This window comes from Pongo pygmaeus, chromosome 3, assembly GCF_028885625.2.
Source record: "Pongo pygmaeus isolate AG05252 chromosome 3, NHGRI_mPonPyg2-v2.0_pri, whole genome shotgun sequence".
Taxonomy (NCBI): domain Eukaryota; kingdom Metazoa; phylum Chordata; class Mammalia; order Primates; family Hominidae; genus Pongo; species Pongo pygmaeus.
In genome coordinates this window covers 151,049,380-151,073,724 of record NC_072376.2, presented here as the reverse complement: position 1 = coordinate 151,073,724, position 24,345 = coordinate 151,049,380, and the positions used below count along the sequence as shown (strand labels likewise).

At 37.7% G+C, this 24,345-nt stretch overlaps 1 long non-coding RNA gene across 1 annotated transcript in view; it reads right to left on the bottom strand.

Moving 5' to 3' along the window:
• LOC134739468 (uncharacterized) overlaps positions 1-22,767 on the bottom strand; it is a 62,760-nt gene extending 39,993 nt beyond the window's left edge. Inside the window, exon 1 of the long non-coding RNA XR_010126141.1 lies at positions 22,642-22,767. This is a non-coding gene — a long non-coding RNA (uncharacterized LOC134739468). The remainder of the gene's footprint in view (positions 1-22,641) is intronic.
• Positions 22,768-24,345: the final 1,578 nt, after the last annotated feature.

Below are 24,345 nucleotides of genomic sequence, written 5' to 3'. Positions count from 1 at the left end.
CCTTCTCTAGGCCTGGGAAGCCCTTTGGGAATAACTGAGTAAATGATAATGAGTTGGCAAACTATGTAGACAGCACTGCTAACCATCATACATCATGGTACTTAGTGGAATGTTGCTTCTTTCCATCCCTTAGCCACAATGTCCCTGTGTTAGGCCATTTTTTTTAATTGCTATAAAGACTGGGTAATTTATAAAGAAAAGAGATTTTATTTTGGCCTATAGTTCTGCAGGCTGTACACGAAGCATGGTGTTAGCACCTGCTTCTGCTGAAGCTCAGGAAGCTTACACTCATGGCAGAAAGCAATGGGGAACAAGCATGTCACATGGCAAGAGAGAGAAGGGGGAGGTCCCAGACTCTTTTAAGAACCAGATCTTGCATGAACTAACTGAGGGAGAACTCAGTTATCACCAATGGGATGATGCTAAGCTACTCATGAGGGATCCACTCCCATGATCCAGCCACCTTCCACCAGATCCCACCTCCAACACTGGAAACCACATTTCAACATGAAATTTGGAGGGGACATGCATCCAAGCCAAGTCATTATGACCCTGGCCCCCCAGATCTCATGCCCTTCTTACACTGCAAAATACAATCATCCCTTTTCAACAGTCTCCCAAGGCCTTACTTATTCCAACATTAACTCAATCAAAGGTCCAAAGTTTTATCTAAGACTCAAGGCCAAGCTCTTTCCACCTCTGAGCCTATTAAATCAAAAAATAAGTTATTTACTTCCCAAATGCAATTGTGGTACAGGTGTTGGTTATACATACCTGTTTCGAAAGGGAAAAACCAGCCAAAAAAAAAAGGAACGGGTGGCAGCAGGCTCCAAGTAATTCCAAAACCCAGCAGGGCAGTCATTGAATCTTACAGTTTCAAAATAATCAACTTGGACTCCATGTCCCACATCCAGGGCACACTGGTACAACAGGTGGGCTCGCAAATCCTTGGGCAACTCTGTGTTGCAGGGTGCAGCCTCTGTGGCTGCTCTCACAGGTTGGAATTAATGACCTATAGTTTTTCCAGGCTCAGGATGCAAGCTGCAAGTGGCTCTATTATTCTGAGGTCTGCAGGATGGTGGCCCTCTTACCACAGGTCCACTAAGCAGTGGCCTGGTGGGGACTCTGTGCGGGGACTCTAACCTCACATTTCCCTCTGGGAACTGCCACAGTAGGGATTCTCTGTGGAGAATGCCCCTGCAGCATGCTTCTGCCTGGACACCCAGGCATTCCAAAACATCCTTTGAAACCTAGAGGGAAGTTGCTGCACCTCTTTCACATGGGCATTCTGAGCACCCGCAGACTTAATACCATGTGGAAACAGCCAAGGCTTATGGCTTGCACCCTCTGGAGCTTCATTCTGAGCTACACTTGGGCTCCCTTGAGCCAAGGCTGGAGCTGGAGTGGCCAGGATGAGGCGAGCTGTGTCCTGGGGCTAAGCAGGGCAGCAGTGCCCTGGCCCTAGCCCCTGAAACCGTTATTCTCCTAGGCATCTGAATCTGTGGTGGCAGAAGCCATCCTGAAGACTTCTGAAATGCCTTTGAGGCCTTTTTACCATTATCTTGAATATTAGCACTTGGCTCCTTTTTACTCATGGTAATCTCTCTAGCCAGTGGTTGCTCCACAGCCTGCTTGCATTCTTTTGTTACCATAGGACCAGGCTGCAAATTTTTCAGACTTTTACACTCTGCTTCCCTTTTAAATATGTTTCAACTTTAAGTCATTTCTTTATTACTATATCTGATTGTAGGCTGTTAGAAACAGCTAGGCCACATCTTAAACACTTTGTTGCTTACACATTTCTTCCACCAGATATGCTAGGTTATCACTCTTAAGTTCAGCCTTCCACAGATCCCTAGGATGTGAACACAATGTAGCCAAGCTCTTTGTTAGGGCATAACATGGGTTGGGCATAACATGCCCAATAAATTCCTCATTTCCATCTGAGACCTTGTCAGCCTGGTCTTCACTGTCCATATTTCTATCAGCATTTTGGTCACAACCAAAGTTCCACATTTTAATTCGTCTTTCTGTCTTCTTCTGAGCCCTCCAAACTCTTGTAACCTCTGCCTCTTACCCAATTCCAAAGCCACTTACACATCTTTCCTTGTCTTTATAGTAACATCCCGCTTCTGGTACCAATTTTCCGTGTTAGGCTATTTTTGCATTGCTATAAAGGAATACCTGATGCTAGGTAATTTACAAAGAAAGGAGGTTTTATTTTAGTTCATGGTTTTGGAGGCTGTACATTAAGCATGGTGCTGGCATCTACTCTGGTGAGGCATCAGGAAGCTTACAATAATGGCAGAGGTGATGGGGAGCCAAAATGTCACATGGAGAGAGCAGGAGCAAGAGAGACAAGGGGGAGGTCCCAAACTCTTTTAAACAACCAGATTTCATGTGAACTAACTAGGGGGAGAACTCAGTCATTACCAAGGGGATTATGCTAAGCTATTCATGAGGGATCTGCTCCCATGATACAATCATCTTCCACCAGGCCCCACCTCCAACATTGGGAATCACATTTCAACATGAGATTTGGAGGGGACAAGCATTCAAACCATATCAGTCCCTAATAAATGATGGAGACCAAGAAACAACGCACTCAGCCAAACTTCAGGCCATTGTGTTTGCACTACATGCCCTGGTCAACAAATGGTTTCATCTTTATATTTATTATAAGCTGTTAGGCCATTGCTTAAAAATTGTACCCTTTAAGGCAAAAAACAAAGACAAACCAAACAAAACCTCTGGGAATTTCTTGATTTATAGACACCCAAAGAATAAATCAAAATTACGAATCTCCGTATGTTCTGAGGCCACAGTCTAAGGCTTTGCTGGGATATTTCTTATTCCCTTCAAAGTTACAAGCATTACTACTACTTAAAAAAAGCACAAATTTCACTTATTAAAATATATCTTGCTAGGTTCTTGAAAAAGACATTCAATAGAACTTTCACATCCTTGATAGCTCCCAAATAACTGCTTTAATTGAGAGACACAATGATGCCCTCAAAAAACTTTTCAAATTCCAAGACAACAAATAAACTAAGGTTCTCCAGTTTGTCCCAGGCCTTAACTACTTTTATATACATTTTTAATCTTGCCCCCATCCCACTAACACTGGAAGCCAGATGAAGGACTCATATTCTCCTAGAATTCATTACAATAGATTGTCCCACAGACCAGGTATCTATTCATATAACCAGGAACCCATTTAAACCTAAACTTTCACCCTGAACAAAACCATGTCAGGGGCAGCTGCACATTATTCTATTGATTATTGGTCTTATTACTATTACTGGTTTGGGTACTTTTATTGGTTTACAATCAGACATCCAAATCCTTCAGCAAATGATTGTTTCAACCAATTATGCTAAATACTATGTCCTACATTAACACAAATGGGTACCCACTTGAAAAGGATACCCAGTCAAACATTCCAGATGTCATTGACCTGACCCAAAATCTCTGCACTGAGATGACATTACCTCAGATGACATCATCCTAACCCAAAACCTCGATGTTGTAGATGACTTCACTCTTTACACTAAACCTCCACCAAGGGATGCTCACAGACTGCCTTTCCTAAGGCAGAAAATGGACCCAGCACATTTTTACATATCCTTCTAAATTCACTATCTGCTTATCCTGTGATCCTGGTATACTACTTCTTCTCTGGTCAAATATATACCCTCACACTTATATACCTAAAGAGAATTCTGGTACAGGTTACTAAAATTAATGGAGATTATTGCTTTCCCCAAGAGGCACCAATTTTATGTCATTAAACCCTTTAACTCCCTGAGGAGAGGACTTACCCACTCTCTGATGTCTTTTTCTACCACCTATCTCCAACTTTTCACTCTAATCTCTTGCCTTGTGTCTCCACACACAACCACCACAACTACTCTCTTCCCTTACAGTCAATAGATCTCCACCACTCAACTCCAATTGCCTTACTTTTGAGTATGATTCTAAGACATCATGAGATAAATTGCATTGAATGTTAATAATTTTATATTGCTTCAGTATTGCTTTTAAAATATAAATTTATTAATACTAGAAGCAGGGTTTAGGCCACCTTGACCCTGTTTCCAATACTGTATCCCACTTGAATGGCTCTAGTCAATGACAAGATATAAAAACATAGAAGCATCTCTCCCATCTAGCAGGCTAGGCTCCCTGCTTTTCTCCCACTTCCTTTAAATGGACCATTTAGACATTTGCTCAGGAACTTAAAGTGATCACCTCTTATTCACAATATGACCTCCTGAAATTAGTGCCTATTTGTTTTAAACCTACTGATTAAAGCTCTCCACAGGAAATTTGGATAATTCTGTAGGTCCAATAAAGGAATTGACCCAAAAGTCCCTTCTGTCTCTCTCTTCTTGCAGCCCCTGACCTGTGTGTGTTTAAGTAGAGACAGCATGCTATGTACCCCCCAGGATATGTGAGTATGAAAAACTTTTAAACTATTGCATTCTGATTGTGTCATTAAACTGCACCTGCAATCCAATCCCTAACAGTGAGACCACCTAGAGGAGACTCATGCAGGTGGATCCCCTGCTGGTGCTCTCCTGTATGGGCCTCTGGTGGCTGCTGAAAACAGTAGCTACCAATGAGTTATTAAAGAAATTCAAAGAGTTTAAATGAAAACAGGGAGTAAAATGTACTATTGTTGTATCAAAGTTAGTTAAGCCATCAAAGTTAAGTTGTTACCAGCTTGAGATAGGCTGTCATACATATGAGATGTTCCATGTAGGCCTCATGGTAATTACAAAGCAAAAATCTTCAATAGAAGCACAAAACAAAACTAGAAAATATTCAAAGCATACTACTATTGAAAACCATCAAATCACAAAGAAAGACAGAAAGAGAGAAAGAAACAAATTCTTTTTTTTTTTTTTTTTTTTTTTGAGATGGAGTCTGGCTCTGTCGCCCAGGCTGGAGTGCAGCAGCACAATCTCGGCTCACTGCAAGCTCCGCCTCCCGGGTTCACGCCATTCTCCTGCCTCAGCCTCCCGAGTAGCTGGGACTAGAGGCGCCCGCCACTACACTGGGCTAATTTTTTGTATTTTTAGTAGAGACAGGGTTTCACTGTGTTAGCCAGGATGGTCTTGATCTCCTGACCTCGTGATCCGCCTGCCCCGGCCTCCCAAAGTGCTGGGAAGAAACAAATTCTTAATAAAACAACCAGAAAACAAGAAAATGGCAGTAATAAGTTCTTACCTATCAATAATTATCTTAAATGTAAATAAGTTAAATTCTCCAATACAAAGAAAGAGAGACAGAATGAATAAGAAACAGGACCCAGTTATATGCTGACTACAAGAGACTCACCTCAATTTCAAGGACACACATAGAGTAAAAGTGAAGGGATGGCAAAAGATATTCCATGTAAATAGAAACCACAAGAAAGCAAGGGTAGCAACCAAATAAAACAGACTTTACGTCAAAAACCATCAAAAGAAGGGCATTATATAATGATAAATAAGCCAAATCCTTAGAGAATATAGCAATTGTAAAAATACCTTCATTCAACATTAGCACACATAAATATATAAAACAAATAGTAAAAAATCTGAATAAAGAGACAGATTGCAATACAATAATAGAAAGAGACTTCAATACCTCTTTTTCAACAATGAAAAGACGATCTGAACAGAAAAATGTTAACTAAATATTAGTTAAATTATTAAACTTTAAATTAAATGGATGTAATAGACCTATATGAAACAGTCCATGCGGTAACAACAGAATAGGTATTATTCTCAAGAACAAACAGAACATTCTCCAGAAAAGAACACATGTGAGGGCACGAAAACAGCCTCAACAAATTCAAGAAGACTGAAATTATATTGAGTATCGTTTTTGACCACAATAGCCTAAAACTAAAAATCAGTAAGAGGAATTTTGGAAAAACTAAAAATACGTGGAAGTTAAACAAAATACTCCAGAACAATCAATGGGTCAACAAAAAAATTAAAAGAAAAATTTTAAATATCTTGAGATAAACAAAAATGGAAACAAAACCAAATTTATGGGATACAGGAAAAGCAGTTATAAGAGGAAAGTTTATAGCAATAAATATCTAGATAAAAAACAAAACAAACTAAAGCAAAACAGAAAGATCTCAAATAAACAACCGAATATTATACCTCAAGAAACTAGAAAAAGAAGAACAAAGCTCAAAATTAGCATGAGGAAGGCTGTAATAAATAAATAACATGGAGAGAAGAAATAAATAACATGGAGACTAGTAAAACAATACATCCATGAAACTAAACTTTTTTAACTTTTAGGTTTAGGAGTACATGTGCAGATTGTTATACAGGTAAACTGCATGTCGCAGGAGTTTAGTGTGCAGATTATTTAGTCACACAGGTAATAAGTATAGTACCTGATAGGTATTTTTAAAATCCTCTCTTTCTTCCTATCCTCCAACCTCAAGTAGGCCCCAGTGTCTGCTGTTTCCCTATTTGTACCTGTGTGTCCTAATTTTTTAGTTCCCACTTGATAAGTTAGAACATACGGTATTTGGTTTTCTGTTCCTGTGTTAGTTTGTTCAGAATAATGGTGTCCAGCTCCATCCATGTTGCTGCAAAGAAAATGATCTCCTTCTTTTATATGGCTGCATAGTATTCCACAGTTTATATGTGTGAGATTTTCTTTATCCAATCTACCATTGATGGGAATTTAGATTGATTCCATGTCTTTGCTATTGTAAATACTGCCCTGATGAACATATGCATGCATGTGCCTTTATAGCAGAAGTAATTATATTCCTTTGGGTATATAACCAATAATGAGATTCCTGGGTCAAATGGTAAATCTGGTTTAAGTTCTTTGAGAAATGGCCACACTGCTTTCCACAATGACTGAGCTAGTTTACACTCCTACTAGCAGTGTATAAGTGTTCACTTTTCTCCACAACCTCGCCCTCGCCACCATCTCTTATATTTTTTCTTTTTTTTTTGAGATGGAGTCTTGCTCTGTCACCCAGGCTGGAGGGCAGTGGTGCGATCTCGGCTCACTGCAAGCTCTGCCTCCTGGGTTCACACCATTCTCCTTCCTCAGCCTCCTGGTAGCTGGGGCTACAGGTGCCCACCACCATGCCCAGCTAATTTTTTGTATTTTTAGTAGAGACGGGGTTTCACAGTATTAGCCAGGACAGTCTCGATCTCCTGACCTCGTGATCCGCCCACCTCGGCCTCCCAAAGTGCTGGGATTACAGGCATGAGCCACCATGCCCAGTCATTTTTTTTCTTTTTTATAATAGACATTCTGACAGATGTGAGATGGTATCTCATTGTGATTTGGATTTGCATTTCTCTAATTTTGATGTTGAGAATTTTTTAACATGCTTGTTGGCCACGTGTATGTCTTCTTTTGAAAAGTGTCCGTTTATGTCTTTTGACTACTTTTTAATGAGGTTGTTTCTTTTCTGCTTGTAAATTTCTTTAAGTTCCTTATAGATTCTAGATATCAAACCCGTGTCAGAAATATAGTTTGCAAAATTTTTTTCCCATTTTATAGGTTGTCTAATTATTCTGTTGATAAGTTTCTTTTGTTATGCAGAAGCTCTTTAATTTGATTAGGTCTCATTTGTCAAATTTTTATTTTTGTTGCAACTTCTTTTGGTGTCCTTATCATTAAATCATTGCCAGGTCCTTGCCCCAGAATGAAATTTTCTAGGTTATCTTCTAGAAGTTTTATAGTTTTAGTATTACATTTAAGTCTTTAATCCATCTTGAGTTGATTTTTGTATATAGTGTAAGGAAGGTGTCCATTTTCAATCTTCCACATATAACTAGCCAGTTATCCCAGCAGCATTTATTGAATAGGGAGTCCTTTCTCCACTGCTTGTTTTGGTCAGCTTTGTGGATGGATGCATGTGTGTGGCATTCTTTCTAGAATCTCTAATATGTTCTTCTGGTCTATGTGCCTGTTTTTGTACCAGTACCATGCTGTTTTGGTTACTGTTGCCTTGTCATACAGTTTGAAGTCAGTTAACATGATGTCTCCAGCTTTGTTCTTTTTGCTTAGGATTGCCTTGGCTATTTGGGCTCTTTTTGGTTCCATATGAATTTTGACCCAGTTTTTCTAAGTTTTTTTTTTTTTGACAGAGTCTTGCTATCTCACCAGGCTGGAATGCAGTGGCATGATCTCAGCTCACTGCAACCTCTGCTTCCCGGGTTCAAGAAATTCTCCTGCCTCAGCCTCCCGAGTAGCCACCATGCCCAGCTAATCTTTGTATTTTTAGTAGAGACGGGGTTTCACCATGTTGGCCAGGATGGTCTCAATCTCCCGACCTCATGATCCTCCCGCCTTGGCCTCCCAAAGTGCTGGGATTACAGGCATGAGCCACCGCGCCCAGCCAGAATTTTTTTTTCTTTTAAATAAACGAAATTGACAAAACTTTGGCTAGACTAAGAAAAAAATGAGAGAAGCCTCAAATAAATTAAATCAGATATGAAAAAGAAAACACTACAGCTGATACCACAGAAATACAAAGGATCAACAGAGACTATTACAAACAATTATATGCAACAAATTTGATAATTTAGAAGAAACAAACAAATCCCTAGACACATATAACCTACCAAGACTGATTCATAAAGAAATAGAAAATCTGAGCAGAAAATAACAAGTATGGAGATTGTGTCAGTAATAAGAAAGTCTTCCATCAAAGAAAATCACAAGATCTGATGGCCACATGGCTGAATTCTACCAAATGTTTAATGAAGAACTAATACCAATCCTTCTGAAACTCTTCCAAAAAACTGAAGAGAAGGGAACATTTCCAAGCTCTTCATGAAGTCAGCATTACCCTGATACCAGAGCCAGACAAGGACATTACAAGAAAAGAAAATTGCAGGCCAGTATCCTTGATGAACATCATTGCAAAAACCCTCAATAAAATGTTAGCAAACCAAATTGAACAATATATTTAAAGGACCATCCATTATGATCAAATGGGATTTAACCCTGATATACAAGAATGGCTCAACACACTCAAGCCAATGAATATGATATATTACATTAACAGAATGAAGGCCAAAACACCATGTAATCATCTCATTAGATATAGAAAAGGCATCTGATAAAATTCAACATCTTTTTTATGATAAAAACACTCATCAAATTAGGTACAAAAGGAAAGTACCGCAACACAATAAAGGCCATGTAGGAGAAGCCCACAGTTAACATCATACTTAATGGAGAAAAAGTGAAAGTCTTGCCTCTAAGATCTGGAACAAGACAAGGATGCTCATTCTTGGCACTACGTCCAACATAGTATTGGAAGTCCTTGCCAGAGCAATTAGACAAGAGACGAAAATAAAATACATATAATTAGGAAAGTAAGAAGTAAAATAGTCACTGTTTGCTGATGACATAATCGTATATATAGGAAACCCTACAGACTAAATTAAAAAAAAAACACCTGTTGGAATTAATGAACAAATACATTAAAGTGGTAAAATATAAAAATCAACATGCAAAAACTAGTCAAATTTTTGAATGCTAATAACAAACTATCTGAAAAAGAAAGAAAACAATCCCATTTATAATAGTGACAAAAATTAATATACTTAGGAATAAATTTAATCAAGGAAGTAAAAGATGTGTACACTGAAAAGTTTAAAACATTGATGAAAGAAATTGAAGAAGACCCAAATAGATGGAAAGATATCCTACGTTTGTGGATTGAAGTAATTAATATTGTTAAAATATTCATTCTACCCAAAGTGATTTACAGATTCAATGTAATTACTGTAAAAATTTCTATTTTATTTTTCATAGAAATAGAAAAAAACAATGCTAAAATTCATACAGAATGACAACAAACCTTGAATAGCAAAGGCAATCATGAGCAAAAAGAACAAAGCTGGAGGTGTCACACTAGCTGATTTTAAACAATACTAGGGAGTTCTCTAGTAATTAAAACAGCATGATGCTAGGAAAAAAAAAGACGTATCAACCAGCAGACTGGTTGAAGAGAGCCCAGAAATAAACCAATGCATGCACAGTTGATTGATTTTCAACAAACCTGCCAATAATACATGGTGGAAAAAGGATAGTCTCTTCAACATATGGTGGTGAAAAAACTAGATATCCACATGAACAATATTGGACCCTTATCTCACAGCATAAATGAACTAAAAATGGATTAAAAACTTAAACTGAAGACCAGAAACTGTAAAACTACTAGACAAAACACAGGGGGAAAACTATACAACATTTGTCTTAGCAATGATTTTTTGGATTTGACACCAAAAGAACATGCAACAAAAGCAAAATAGACAAATGGAGTTATATCAAACTAAGAAGCTTCTGCACAGCAAAGGAAACAATATAGGGAAACAACCTATGGATTGGAAGAAAATAATTGCAAGCCATATCTGATAAAATGTCAATATTCAAAATATATAAGGAGATCAAACAACTCAATAGCAAGAAGACAAAAAGCCCAATTTAAAAATGGGCAAGGGGCCTAAATAAGCACTTCTTAAAGGAAGACATACAAATGGCCAACAGATATATGAAAAAATACTCAACATCACTAATCATCAGGGAAGCGCAAATTAAAATCAGAATGAAATATCATCTCACATCTGTCAGAATGGCTATTATCAAAAAGATAAATAATAACAAGGGTAAGTAAGAATGTGGAGAAAAGGAAACCCTTGTACACTGTTGTTGGGAACGTAAACTGGTATAACCATTTTGAAAAACTATATGGAAATTCCTTAAAAAAACTAAAAAGAGAATTATATGAGGCAAAAATCATATTTCTAGGTATTTACCCAAAGATTTGAAATAAGTTTGTTGAGGAGGTGTGTGCACTCCTATGTTCACTGAAGCAGCCAAGTCATAGAATCAATCTAATTGTCCATCAACAGATAAATGGATAAGGAAAATGTGGTTTATATACACAATGGAATATTCTTCAGCCTTATGAAAGAAGGAAATGTTGTTATGTGCATGTATGCAATTGGAGAACATTACGCTAATTGAAATATGACAGGCCCAGAAAGACAAATACTGCGTGTTCTCGACTATATATGGTATCTTAAAAGAGTTGAACACATAGAAGAGACTAGAAAGTGGTTATGGAGGTTGAGGGATGGGGAAATGATGATCAATATGGGTTTTTTTAAATATCTATTGCACAGTGTGGTGGATATATTAATAGTTGATAATGGAGTATTCTACATTTCAAAATTGCTGAGAGTAAATGTCAAACATTCTCACTACCAAAAAATGTTAAGTATTTGAGGAAATGGATGATTTAACTAGTTTGATTTAATTATTCCACATTGTATTCATGAATCATAACATCATATTGTACTCCAAAATTTTCTACAATTATAAATTGTGAATTTACAATTCTAAATAATGAGAAAAATGAATAAATGGCTTGTCTTAGTGTTAGGAACAAATTAGGAGATTTGTCTTAGTGTTAGGAGCAAATTAGACAGATTTTTCCTAAAACCTCCATCTACTTTTGAAATCTTTGTATTTTCAAAAAAAATGCAACTATAATAGTCATTTCCTTTTCATTTAATAATATACTATACTTCTATGTAACATTTTGACTTTAGGATACTAAAGTATAAATAAGATTAGATAACTTTAATTTTATGTGTTATTATTTATATTCTGCATTATTAAAAATGTATAAAGGGGCTGACTTATAAGATTAAGACACCATTTTTTTAAGCAAGAAATTAAAAGAAAATAAGTAGGAAAACTGAGATAAATATTAAAACATAAAATGCATCACATAATATCCAATATACTTGATTGAGAATCTGACCTCAATTTTCCTGTTAATACAGAAAACATTTAAGAAGGATTTTATTCCTTATACTGTAAGATTTTTCCTACACATCTTACTATGAGCTTATAAGAAATATATATTTCCAACATGGTATATTTAACAAAAGAACAGAATAGTGAGAAAAGATTGTTAAATCAAGTATGAAAGCAAACTAAATTTTAATCAAAGCATAACCTAAATTAGTTTTGGGGTCCAACTTTTAGGTGGTATGATATGTCTCCTGGTTGTATGAAGAACAAATGAAGAGAATATTAAAGTGGACATTTGTATATTTTTGTGGTAATATTTATTCAGCATCCCTCGTATGCCCTGAGATTATAGTAAATACTTTTATTACGATAAATTTTTCAGATTGATTGACTAGGTTCATGACGAATTATAAGTAAATATTCAATATAAGCTGAATGTATCTAGTTATCTCTATAAAACATATGGTAATGCCAATGATACTGGCCAATTGGGAGAACATCCAGAGGTATATTTGGATACTGATGCCCCTTTTCTTTTTCCATAAGTCATGCAAATATTCTCTGTTCTCAGATGTTAATTAAAAAATGTTAACAATATTTATTGAGTAACAGTTATGTGTCACAGTATGTAGTTGCTACAGTTGATATTAAGAAAGAGTAAATCCATAACTTAAGGTGCATATAATACAGTAAAGGTATAAGACAAACTTAAGAATGTAATACACAATCTAGTAAGGAAGGCTGTCAAGAAGTATCAACAATGTCTGATACAGTGCAGATGAGGGAAGGATGGCTTCTTTTGAGGGACAGAAAAAAAGGTTTCATGGAAGAGGTGATATTTGAAATGGGTCTGAAAGAATTGATATGATTTGAACCAGAGGATAAAGGTGTTCCATGCAGAAAGAATGCCATCATTCTAAGAGCCCAGGTGGCATTCAGTTCTGTTCACATCCATAACTCTCTGTCCCCAGACCCCAAAGAAGCAGTCACAATAGGAAAAGTCATTTCATTTCTACTCTTATTTACAGAGCTTTAGCCTGCATCTCACACTCTCCAGTTTGAAGCATGTGTCCTGTCCTCTCTCGGTGTTCCTGGCTTCATTAAGGAATCCTCATTTTTGTAGCACTCATTAAATTGACAACTTATTTGGATGGTCTGCATGACTTTTCTCATCAGCAACTCTGAGAGTTGCTCTGACTCAAATCACTTCCTAGTGCCCCAGCAGCTGCCTATTGATAATATTACAAGGGATACCTCTTCTCTATTCCTCTCCCTCCTTTCCCCCTGAACCAGGCATATAACATCCCACACTCCAGACTAGTTGACCCCAGAGCCCTGATTTTCTGCCTGTCTGGGGTCAGGATAAGATAATAGGAAAGCACCATATAACACAGGAACTGTGAGTAATCTAGTTTACTAGGAACAGGAGATACACTCAGGAGATTGGTAAATTGTCGGCTGGAAAGATAATTTCCATATTATCTCATATTGTAGAAGTCTCATATTAGGCTCATATTGTAGAAGTCTTTGAGTGACAAGCTGAGAAAATTGTATTTGATTTGATAAGAAACGAGAATCCAATGGAGGATTTTGAGCAGAGCTTACTGTTTGCATTTAGCTCTCTCTCTCTCTAAGTACTGGGTATGTGTATGAGTGTGTGTGTTCTCCATGATATATTCTTATAGGAAAAAGAATAGGGTCTATTAGATTTTCTTTGCATAGAGCCACTCACAACTGTGTGCATATAAGAAAGGCTTTGTGGAGATGAGGATGATGAGGAAATTTGGGAAAGTTTATTAGACCACAGTGCTTTGCAAAATGTCACATTCATAAAGGGCTCAAGCATTCCTGAGAGGGAAACATAAAGATTATCAAAGAGAAAGTAGGCAATGCCAGTAAAAATGGAATAGGTATTTACCCTGTGGAAGTCTTTAGTTTTAACTGGCAGAGACTAGATGGAAACTGAAACAAATCTCAGAGTTTCATGCTCTGCTGACAGCAGAGATGTGGTTCAGTTAGCTTCTTGCCGAGTGTTTAAAGGATGCTGAAACTCTTCCAGTCTACAGTACATTTGGCAGCTCCCTGTTGGATGATCTTTTTTATGTGTATTTTGTTTAGAAGTGAATTCTACACCAGTTATTTTAAGTATTATTTTTTAAATCTGTTGCTGTGTTAATTATAGCAAGGACAGTAGCAACACAATAATAGGCTGATAGGAATGTTTTATTTAATGAACCAAGGAAATATCCACCAGGGCTGTATAGAAATGGCAGTGGACTGAAAATAATCAAATACGAATGGGTTTAGGTAGCCAATGGCACCGACAGCTTATGAAGCTGAACACCAGATTTTTTTTTCCTGCTGTAGTTTATGTGAGAGTCACTGAAGAAAAGAACCCTTGGCATGATTATATTTTCTTGTGGAATGTAACTAATTTCACAGTGGAATAATTTTGACAAGAGTTCTTAGTTTCCTTCCATATGTTTTATTTCATTTTTTTAAAAAAGAGGTCTTTTCCCTGGCACATTTGAGTGCTATTGAGCACCACAGAAAAACTGTTTATTTTTTGTGCCAAAAAAAAAAAGAAAGGTGAGTCACGGTAAATTGCTCTTACACAATTGCACGCTAGCATGAAGACCTCAAAACCAAACAAAGCAAGAGGCCATCTTGAATCCTCATCAAGGTCTGAAGCAAAGTGAAAATTATGGATGAACATTTAATATTAAGTTCCACACTTTCCCTCTGCCCCTGCAGACCAGGTGTATAACCACCTTTGTTTTAAAGACAGGTGGAGGAGTTACTGTGTTTTCATTCAAATATGTAAACATTTGAAAAGCAATAGCATGAGAATAAGTGGCTGAAGTTATAGAAAATTAAATAATTTTTACTCTTTTCCTGTAAAAAGATATCCTACAACTTGTATGTACAATATGTAAGGAGGAAAATAAAGAATACCTAGCAGTAGTACTGATTGATGTTGGATTTTTTGAAGGGCAGGCCTTTCATTTCCTTGAATTTTCCATTGATTTACTTCAAAGTATCATTTCTAAATAGCTTTCTGGGACTAGGGATCTTGGCATGAAATCTTCAGTATGTTCTAGGATACTTTATTCTGGCACTTATTTATCTTATAGATTAAAAAGAAACTTAGAGCCTTAAATGGTTGGTTATGTAATCTTGCCTCTTCCACCTCCACCCCATACACATGAACACACACACACAGGCACACACACACACACACACACACACACACACAATCTTTTCCTGCTGATATTTTTAAATTGTATGCCAAATAAAAACCAATTGTCAGGCCTCTGAGCCCAAGCCTGCACGTATACAGCCAGATGGCCTGAAACAACTGAAGAACCACAGAAGAAGTAAAAATAGTCAGTTCCTGCCTTAACTGATGACATTCCACCATTGTGATTTGTTCCTGCCCCACCCTAACTGATCAATTGACCTTGTGACATTCCTTCTCCTGGAAAATGAGTCTCAGAAGCTCCCCACCAAGCACCTTGTGACTCCCGCCCCTGCCCGCAAGTGAACAACCTTCTTTAACTGTAATTTTTCACTACCTACCCACATCCTATAAAACTGCCCCACCCCTATCTGCCTTTGCTGACTCCTTTTTTTGGACACAGCCCGCCTGCACCCAGGTGATTAAAAAGCTTTATTGCACACACAAAGCCTGTTTGGTGGTCTCTTCACCCGTACGCACGTAACACCAATCTGCTGAATAAATTCTGCTTGTTGTAAAGGTAGAAAATAATTTTTTCTCTACTTTTTCTGAGTTCTTAACTAGTCCCTCCAGTAACAAAAGATAGATTAAGAGGAGAAAAACAAATAGAAGTTTATTAACATTTATTCCTTAGATAGACATTCATTCTAGATATTCAGAGAAATTAGTCAATCTCAAAGATGTGGGCTTAGTTCAGGCTTAAATATCGTCCTCTACTGAAAAAAAGAAAAAAGATAGTTGGAGGACCAGTAATGTGGCGGTAACCAGGGAAAACATGGAAAACAAGGAAAACAAGGGTAAGGTTTGTTATGCAGATTTAAGTCAGTGCCTTGTCTATTGATAAGAATCTCTAATGATTTAAAGTCACTCGCTCCTGGTACAGAGAGGAAGACAACCTTACCACTGGAGATTTTCTTTATAACTGTACATTTCCCTTTACAAAAGGGTAACCTCTATTCTATTTTTAGGGCTTCTCATGTATCTGTAGTACCTTCAAATAACCAGCTCAAAATAATCCTTATGCTAGGCAGCCATATTTCAGGGTGGCATATTCTGGTCTCCTACGTAATTGTTCAACTAAATATCAGTAGAATAGGAAAAAGAAGTAGGGCCACAACAAAACAATGCTGTAAATGCTGTTAAATGTAGCTAATACCAACGTAATTATTAAAATTTAACATGCATTTAAGCCCAAAAGAAAAAATAAGCACACAATAATTCATTAAAAAAATTTGTGATTGATGTTCAGTACCTGGTAAGCTAATGTACAAGAGGCATGAAAAGTTGAATAAGATATCTGCTCTTGAGATCCTCAAAGTCTGATAGCAAATGTAGAAAGAATTATGACGTAGTATGGTGAGTTCTATAATAAATTACACCTGCCTTTGCAAAAATTATAACAGTGAGAAAATTATGACAGTGAAAGAGATCTGACCTACCCAACTTCATCTTGCTTTTAGCTTCTAAGCTGCCCTTGTTCATTCCTGGGAGTAGGCCAAGCTAACTTTTGGAGGAATTTCATTTATACTTTAACTTTGAAACAAAGATGACAACAGTTTCTCCTGACACAAAATCCCTCCTGGCCTGGGAACCAGACTGCCTTTGAAAAACTAACAAATTAGCCACAAGATTAGAAATTACGGCTCAGGAGTCATGCAGCCAGAGACCACAAGATCACCAACCTCCCCAGTTGCTCCTACAGACAACATTACTATTGTAAAACCTAAGCTTGGTGTTTGTGGTATTTCTTAGGAAGTACATTCTGACGGATCAGCTGGCGCCACCTAGACTGGTGAACTGGCTCATCTGGTCTTGTCCCCACCCAAGAACTTACTCAGTGCAAGAGAACAGCTTCAACCCTCATAAATTAGCTTTAAAAAACCCTAGCCTCCAAATTTTCGGGAGGCTGCTTTGAGTAATAATAAAACTCTTGTCTCTTGTTTAGCTGGCTCTATGTGTATTAAACTCTGTCTTGTATTTCCCTTCTCTTGATAAATCAGCTTTATCTGGGCAGCAGGCAAGAAGAACCAGTTGGGTGGTTACAAAATGAATAGTTCACAGGCAGTGATGGGGCTCATATCATCCCAAAATATGATTGTAGGAGACCAGTATATACAATCCTAAAATATGCCTCTTTGGCATATCATTTTGAGAAACTGCAGACATAGAAGCAGCTCTGAAAAGTTGATCCTTTGTAAGAGAAATTGACATCTATAATGAAAATCTCTATTTGTAAGGGTGTCTCCCTCTCTGCACCCTGAAGAGAGAGATGAGTAATTGGAGAAGATATTGACTTAAATCTGCATAACAAACCTTATCTTTGTTTAAGGTGCTTTTCCAGGTCATATCATATCCCCACATCCTTCTTTCTTTGTTTCAGAGAACAATGGTATGTAAGCCTGAAGTTTAAATGCTTTTCTTTGAGATCTACTCTAGAGAATTACTCATTTCCTAGCTGTCTCATATAAAAATATACATGTTAATAAACTTGTTTATTTTCCTGCTATTAATGTATCTTTTGTTAGAGAGAGTCCCACATGAGAAATACGAATGGTAGGGAAAATTATTTTTTCTCCCCTACAGCAACTAGAAAGTAAGGAGGGTTATTAGTAGCAGAGTCAAAAAGAAGAAAGCATACACTAGAAAAAATTGTGACTCATATAAAAACAAAACAGATCTAATTTTCTTAATATGTAAAAGGTTTCCATAAATAAGACTAATTACCTACTAGAAAAATGTGAAAATTATATAAGCAGATAATTCATTAAAAAGAGATACACATAACCCTTAAAATATGAAAAGGTGCTGAACTTGAATCATAATGAAAGAAATAAAACATAAAATTACACTGCAATAACATCTCTTACCTATAAAGATGGATAAAGATATGTAAGTTTGATACACAGTCTTATCAAGAATGTGGGAGAAATGTGAACTTCACATATTGCTTGAGAAAGTATAAATTGGTACAACACATATGGAGAATAACCGAAAATATTTACCATAATTTTATACTGTCTGATGGAACAATTCCAATTTATTCTGTGAGTATACTAGTATGTTTTTGCAAAATGACATATGTGTTACAGGAAAGGGGTCCCAGTCCAGACCCCAAGAGCAGGTTCTTGGATCTCATGCAAGAAAGAATTCAGGACAAGTCCACAGTGCAAAGCAAAAGCAAGTTTATTAAGAAAGTAAAGTTGGCTGGACATGGTGGCTCACGCCTGTAATCCTAGCACTTTGGGAGGCCAAGGTGACAGATCACTTGAAGTCAGGAGTTCGAAACTAGCCTGGCATGGAAAACCCCATGTCTACTAAAAAAACAAAAATTAGCCAGGCATGGTGGTGTGCACCTGTAATCCCAGCTACTCAGAAGGCTGAGGCAGGAGAATTGCTTGAACAAGGAGGCGAAGGTTACAGTGAGCCGAGATCATGCCACTGCACTCCAGCCTGGGCAACAGAGCTAGACTCTGTCTCAAACAAACAAACAAACAAACAAACAAAACAAAACAAAATTAAGTTAAATAAATGAAAGTAAAGTGGTGAAAGGACAGCTACTCCATAGACAGAATAGGACGTTCCTGAAAGTAAGAGGAGGAACGTGTCCACCTCCACCCTAGGTATAATGCTTGTGTGTATATATATATATATATGATAAAAATAGATCTTGGGGAGATGTGCTCTGCTACAAGAGTTTATCAATTACTATATTTTGCAATAATTGATATTATTATCTTTAAAGCAAAATTACGAATGCCTTTGTTCTCCAGATAGCAGGATATCTGGACACTCCCAAGTCTGGGTCTGTTTCGTAAGCATTATTAATTTGTTCCCTTAACCATAAACCTCTAGAGGCTAAGGATGCCTCATTTTCTGGAAATGCAGCCCAGCAAGTCCCAGACTCATTTTCCTAGCCCTCATTCAAAATGGAGTCGCTCTGGTTCAAATGCCTCTGACATATGTACAGGACTATTAATTCCATCATTGCTCATAATAACAGAAGTTAAAAATCATTTAGAGTTTCATAAATAGGAGAGTGATTAAATATACTATGCTATAACCCTGACATAAAATACTATACAGCTATATGGGAATGATGCTATACTCTCTATACTAATATGAAAACACCTCTCTCCAAAACACAATCATTTAGTGGAAAAAAGCAGTGTTCAGAACACACTGCATAGCACCGTACTATTTGTGTAAAACCAGAGCAAACTTGTCTTTGCTAATTTATGCATAAATATTTTTGGAAACACAAAGTCAGCCAATGAGAAGTGAAAGGCAACAGCATGAAACAATAGTGCAAAGGAGACTTTTCACCACCTGCCTCTAAATATGTTTGGATTTTGGACTATGTGAATGCAATATCTTTTTAATTGCCTGATAGGATTTTTTCTGCCAACTGCACACACAAAATCAATTCACTGAGACCACAGTATTGCACTAAAGAAAGAGTTTCTTTGATGCAAGAGGAGCTATGCTGAAGATGGGGTTATTACTCAAACCAATCTCCCCAAAGGCTTGGAGGTTAGGGTGTTTCAAGTATAGTTTGGTGGGCATGGGGCTAGGGAATGGGTGCTACTGATTGGTTGGGGATGAAATCATAAGGGTATGGAAAATGGTTCTCTTGTGCTGAGTCTGCCTCTGGGTGGGAGCCACATGACTGGTTGAATCAAGAATCACAGATCTGGGTGAAATCAGCCAGCCATCAGAAATGCAAAAATCTGAAAAAACATCTCAAAAGACCAATCTTAGGTTCTATAACAGTGATGTCATCTACAGGAGTAACTGGGGAAATTATAAATTATGTGACCTCCTGAACAATGGCTGGGTATATTTTAGCAGATTTAGGCTCCCTTCATAATGCTAGCCTTATGGCCTTTCATTAGTTTTACAAAGGCAGTTTAGTTTTGGGGAAGGGCAATTATCATCCTTGCTTTAAGGTTAAACTATAAAATAAATTCTTCCCAAAGTTAGCTTGGCCTATGCCCAGGAATGACCAAGTACAGCTTGGAGGTTAGAAGCAAGATGGAGTCAACTATGTCAGATTTCTCTCACTGTCACAATTTTTCAAAGGTGGCTTCACTGTTTGAAAAAATGAAATTTTTTTTTAAAAAAGAAAAAGAGGAGGGAATAAATACTTCCAATTTTGGCAGTCAGGAAAGCCTTTAGAAAGGAAGTGTTAGTTGAGCTGAATTTTGGAAGATGAGCAGTTCAAGCATAGAGGAAAGAGAAATGAATGGCATGAGGAAATACTCAGAAATATGAAAATATGTGGAGGGTCAGAAAAACCATAAAAAGACACTTGGAAGGAAGCTTCAAAGAGCGAAAAAGAGAGCAGTGATATATAAAACAAAGGAAGTGGAAAGCTCCAGGAAGGAGGGCATGATCATTAGCATCAAAAGCTGCCAGGAGGTCACTTAAGGCTGCAGCACTCCCGCCGTTTATCTGCAGCTTATCTGCAGTTGATCTCCACTTTCTGCTCTTGACTTTTTGCCATTGGACACTGTGGTTAAAGGTGTTGGTTTTGTTTCTAGTTTTGCTAACCAGTGATTTGCAGATTCTTTGCTATCAATGTGTTTCTTTGTTAGGCACTTGGATAATGAAAAAGGTAACAGATATAACAGATGACTTTAAAAATTTTTAAATCTATTTTGTGAGAAAAATTGCATCAGCTAAAGAGCTTATGGACAGTTAGAACTCAGTATACCTAAAAATGCAAAATAGTACAAACAAATTTATGATTTTCATAGCACTTAGTTTGTTAAGATACATTACAGGGCTTACTGAGTGGTAATCAAATGAGGTAACACATATAATAATAAACCATCATGGAGTATGGTATGAATAGAAGGAATGCTGATGAAGACAATAATGACGATGCAAACATAATGATAATCTTGTGACAAAGGGAACATTTCACCCTAGCTCTGTGTTTTCCTTTGTGCTTAAGCCTGTTCCTCCCCGTGCTTTTTCTTCAGAATGTTCCATAACTGTGTGGTTAAATGGATAAAACTGGCCAGAATTCCAAAAAAAGCTTCATGAATTTATGTTGGGAAAAGGAGCAGGACATTCAGGAAATAAAAGGAGACTGGATGACGTTGACAGAAGGAATAGCAGCACAACTCTAGTCTCCTGAAAGGGTGTGGCTTGTTCTAGCCCCAGGGAATGGGAAGAGTCTGCAGTTCTGACCTGATCATAAACTAGGGGTGTGATAGCGGCCTGATCATCTCACCTTTCTCAATTTCAGCTTGATTACCTTTAAAATGACAAGATCAGTGGTTTCAAATTTTTCTTTTAGAAGTGCAATTTTATTTTTCTCAGGTAAACTGTGCTTAAAAGACCAGTAGATAGAACAGTGGTAGGAGCTGCTCTGGCTGGAGCAGGTATGGGCAACCAGCTGCCCTCTTTTCTCACTGCCTTTTGAGATGGCCTCTGAATGAAGCACCATAATCCAGTAAATGAGGGAATTGGACCATCTTATGGCCCATTCAAGTTCTAGGTTTTTTTTGTTTTTGTTTTTGTTTTGAGACAGAGTCTCATGTCACCAGGCTGGAGTGCAGTGGTGCGATCTTGGCTCACTGCAACCTCTGCCTCCCGGGTTCAAGTGGTTCTTCTGCCTCAGCCTCCTGAGTAGCTGGGACTACAGGCACATGCCACCACACCTGGCTAGTTTTTTATTTTTTCTTTTGTATTTTTAGTAGATACGAGGTTTCACTATGTTGGCCAAGCTGGTCTCGAACTCCTGACCTCGCGATCTGCCCACCTCGGCCTCCCAAAGTGCTGGAATTACAGACATGAGCCACTGTGCCCGGCCTCTAGTTTTTAAAATTGTCCATGGCTTTAGTATTCTGAGAGCACTGAAAAGGTGATTAGTCAAAGGATGAGATTATTCTAAAAAGCATTTCTCAATGTCTTCTTTGATCATTTCAGTAGTATTTCAACTTTGGATTATAAAAAAGCTATTTCCTTGGGCATCATGGTGGTCTAGGAACCCCAAAAACCTTACTGAGAAACTTATATACCAACCTCAGAATCTTATAACTGAAAGATACATGGGTTGGCAGTTACATATTATATAAACCTCAAAGGCAAATACAATGCGAGCTGTTTAAAAGTCTCAACTTAATATCAAACTATGCTTATTGCCATTATATTATTCTCCTATAATATATGCACAGGAAAATAAATTATTTTATAACAGAGAGCAATGTATCAAAAAGCTAATTTTCCTCACAGCATAGATAGTTCTCTATATTTCATTATGTCACATGCACAGTGAAAGGTTATTGTGTTAGTGTGTTAGGGTTCTCCAGAGAAACAGAGTCAATAGGAGATATATATATTATTTCCTATTATATATGTAAGTATATATATAAATACCTAGGTTGGTGCAAAAGTAATTGTTATGGACATTACTTTCACTGGCAGTAAGGGTTTTGGACATTACTTTCAATGGAAAAACCTCAATTACATTTGCATCAACCTTATACACACACACACACATTCACACATATATATGAGATTTATATATACATATATAATTATATATATGTGAGATTTATTATAATAAATTGGCTTACTTGGTTATGGAGTCTGAGAAGTCCCATGAAGTCCCACGATCTGCCATCTGCAAGCTGGAGACTCAGGAAAGCCAGAGGTGTAATTTGAAGGCCTGAGAACTGGAGAGCTGATAGTGTACATTCCAGTCTGAGTCTGGAAGAGCACTGAGAGCAGGAGAAGATTGATGTCTCAGCCCCAGCAGTCAGGCAGAGATTGAATTCAACCTTCCTCAGTCTTTGTTTCATTTAAGCCCTCAATGGATAGGACAATTCCCACCCACACTGACGAGGGGCCATCTGCTTTACTCAGTCCACCCATTCAAATGCTAATCTATCTCTCTTTCTTCTTCTTCTTTTTTTTTTGTTTTTTGTTTTTTTGTTTTTTATGAGATAGGGTCTTACTTTATTGCCCAGGCTGGAGTACGATCTTGGCTTACTGCAACCTCTGCCTCCCAGGTTCAGGCAATTCTCACGCCTCAGCCTCCCTAGTAGCTGGGACTACAGGTGTGGGCCACCACATCCGGCTAAGCTTTGTATTTTTTAATACAGACGGTGTTTCGCCATGTTGCCCAGGCTGGTCTCAGACTCCTGAGCTCAGGCAATCTGCCCACCTCGGCCTCCCAAAGTGCTAGGATTACAGGCATGAGCCACCACACCCGGCTTTCAGATGCTAATCTCCTATAGAAACACCCTCACAGACACCTCCAGAAATAACGTTTAATCAGATATCTGGGCATCCTATAAGCTCAGTCAAGTTGACATGCAAAATTAATCACTAGTCATGAAATTCAAAGCTTAAATGTAGTTATGATTTGTGGTAAACTTTTAGGCTATACTTAATCAATCTACATTGGTTTATTATAAAGAGATGGTACCACCCTAATAGTTTGTTGATTCATATTTCTAACCCTTACATGGTGTTTAACTGAATGTTGGTAAGCCAGCTTCTTGCTTTCCAAAAAAATAAAATACGTCGATGCTGCCTAACTGCAATTAACCAACATTCTTAAAGCATTTGCCAAAATGGATTGTTTATGAGAACTCATGGTGCTCAGCACTCACTTTCTTCAATAAAATCAATTGAAAAGTTCTAACTGTTGGTGAGTGAAGACTGTGGTGGCTTTAGCTGCCTTCTGATTGCTTGGGCAGATGTGTGTCAGCATGCTTTCTCTTCTTCTGCGGAGTGAAGGAAGTCCCCTTATGTGTGTGCCCAGGACTGGCTCCTGTTCCTGGAATAAATACCATCATGTTGTGCAGTCTTGCAGTTTCTAGTAAGTGCTGTGCATGATTGGCATGTCCTTCAGAAAGCAGCGAGCCTGGATAGGAGACAGAAGGGAAAGCGAGAATGATATCAATAGCCTCCAAGGGGATTTATTTTAAAGCCTGCCATGTTGTCAACATTGTTTCAATACGACAGCTGAGGCTTTTGCCAAGTATTGAACATCTGACCCCATTTGGCTCATCACTTTAAGCTGTGCCTTTTTCTAAATGGAAGGGCTGACCCTCCGAGAAACCGTAGTCTGTGTTTGGTTCATCACCGAGTTCAAGATGATTATCTGAAGTTTGTTTGAACCTCAAGGGAGAATAAAATTGAACTGAAAATCTCACCCCAGCAAATTTCCCCAGTGATGTTTGGCCCTTCGGCTTTTGCTTAGAAATGACATAAAAGCAGCTTTTGTCCCCTGGTCATTTGGGACTGGATGGTAGATTCCAGACATATCATAT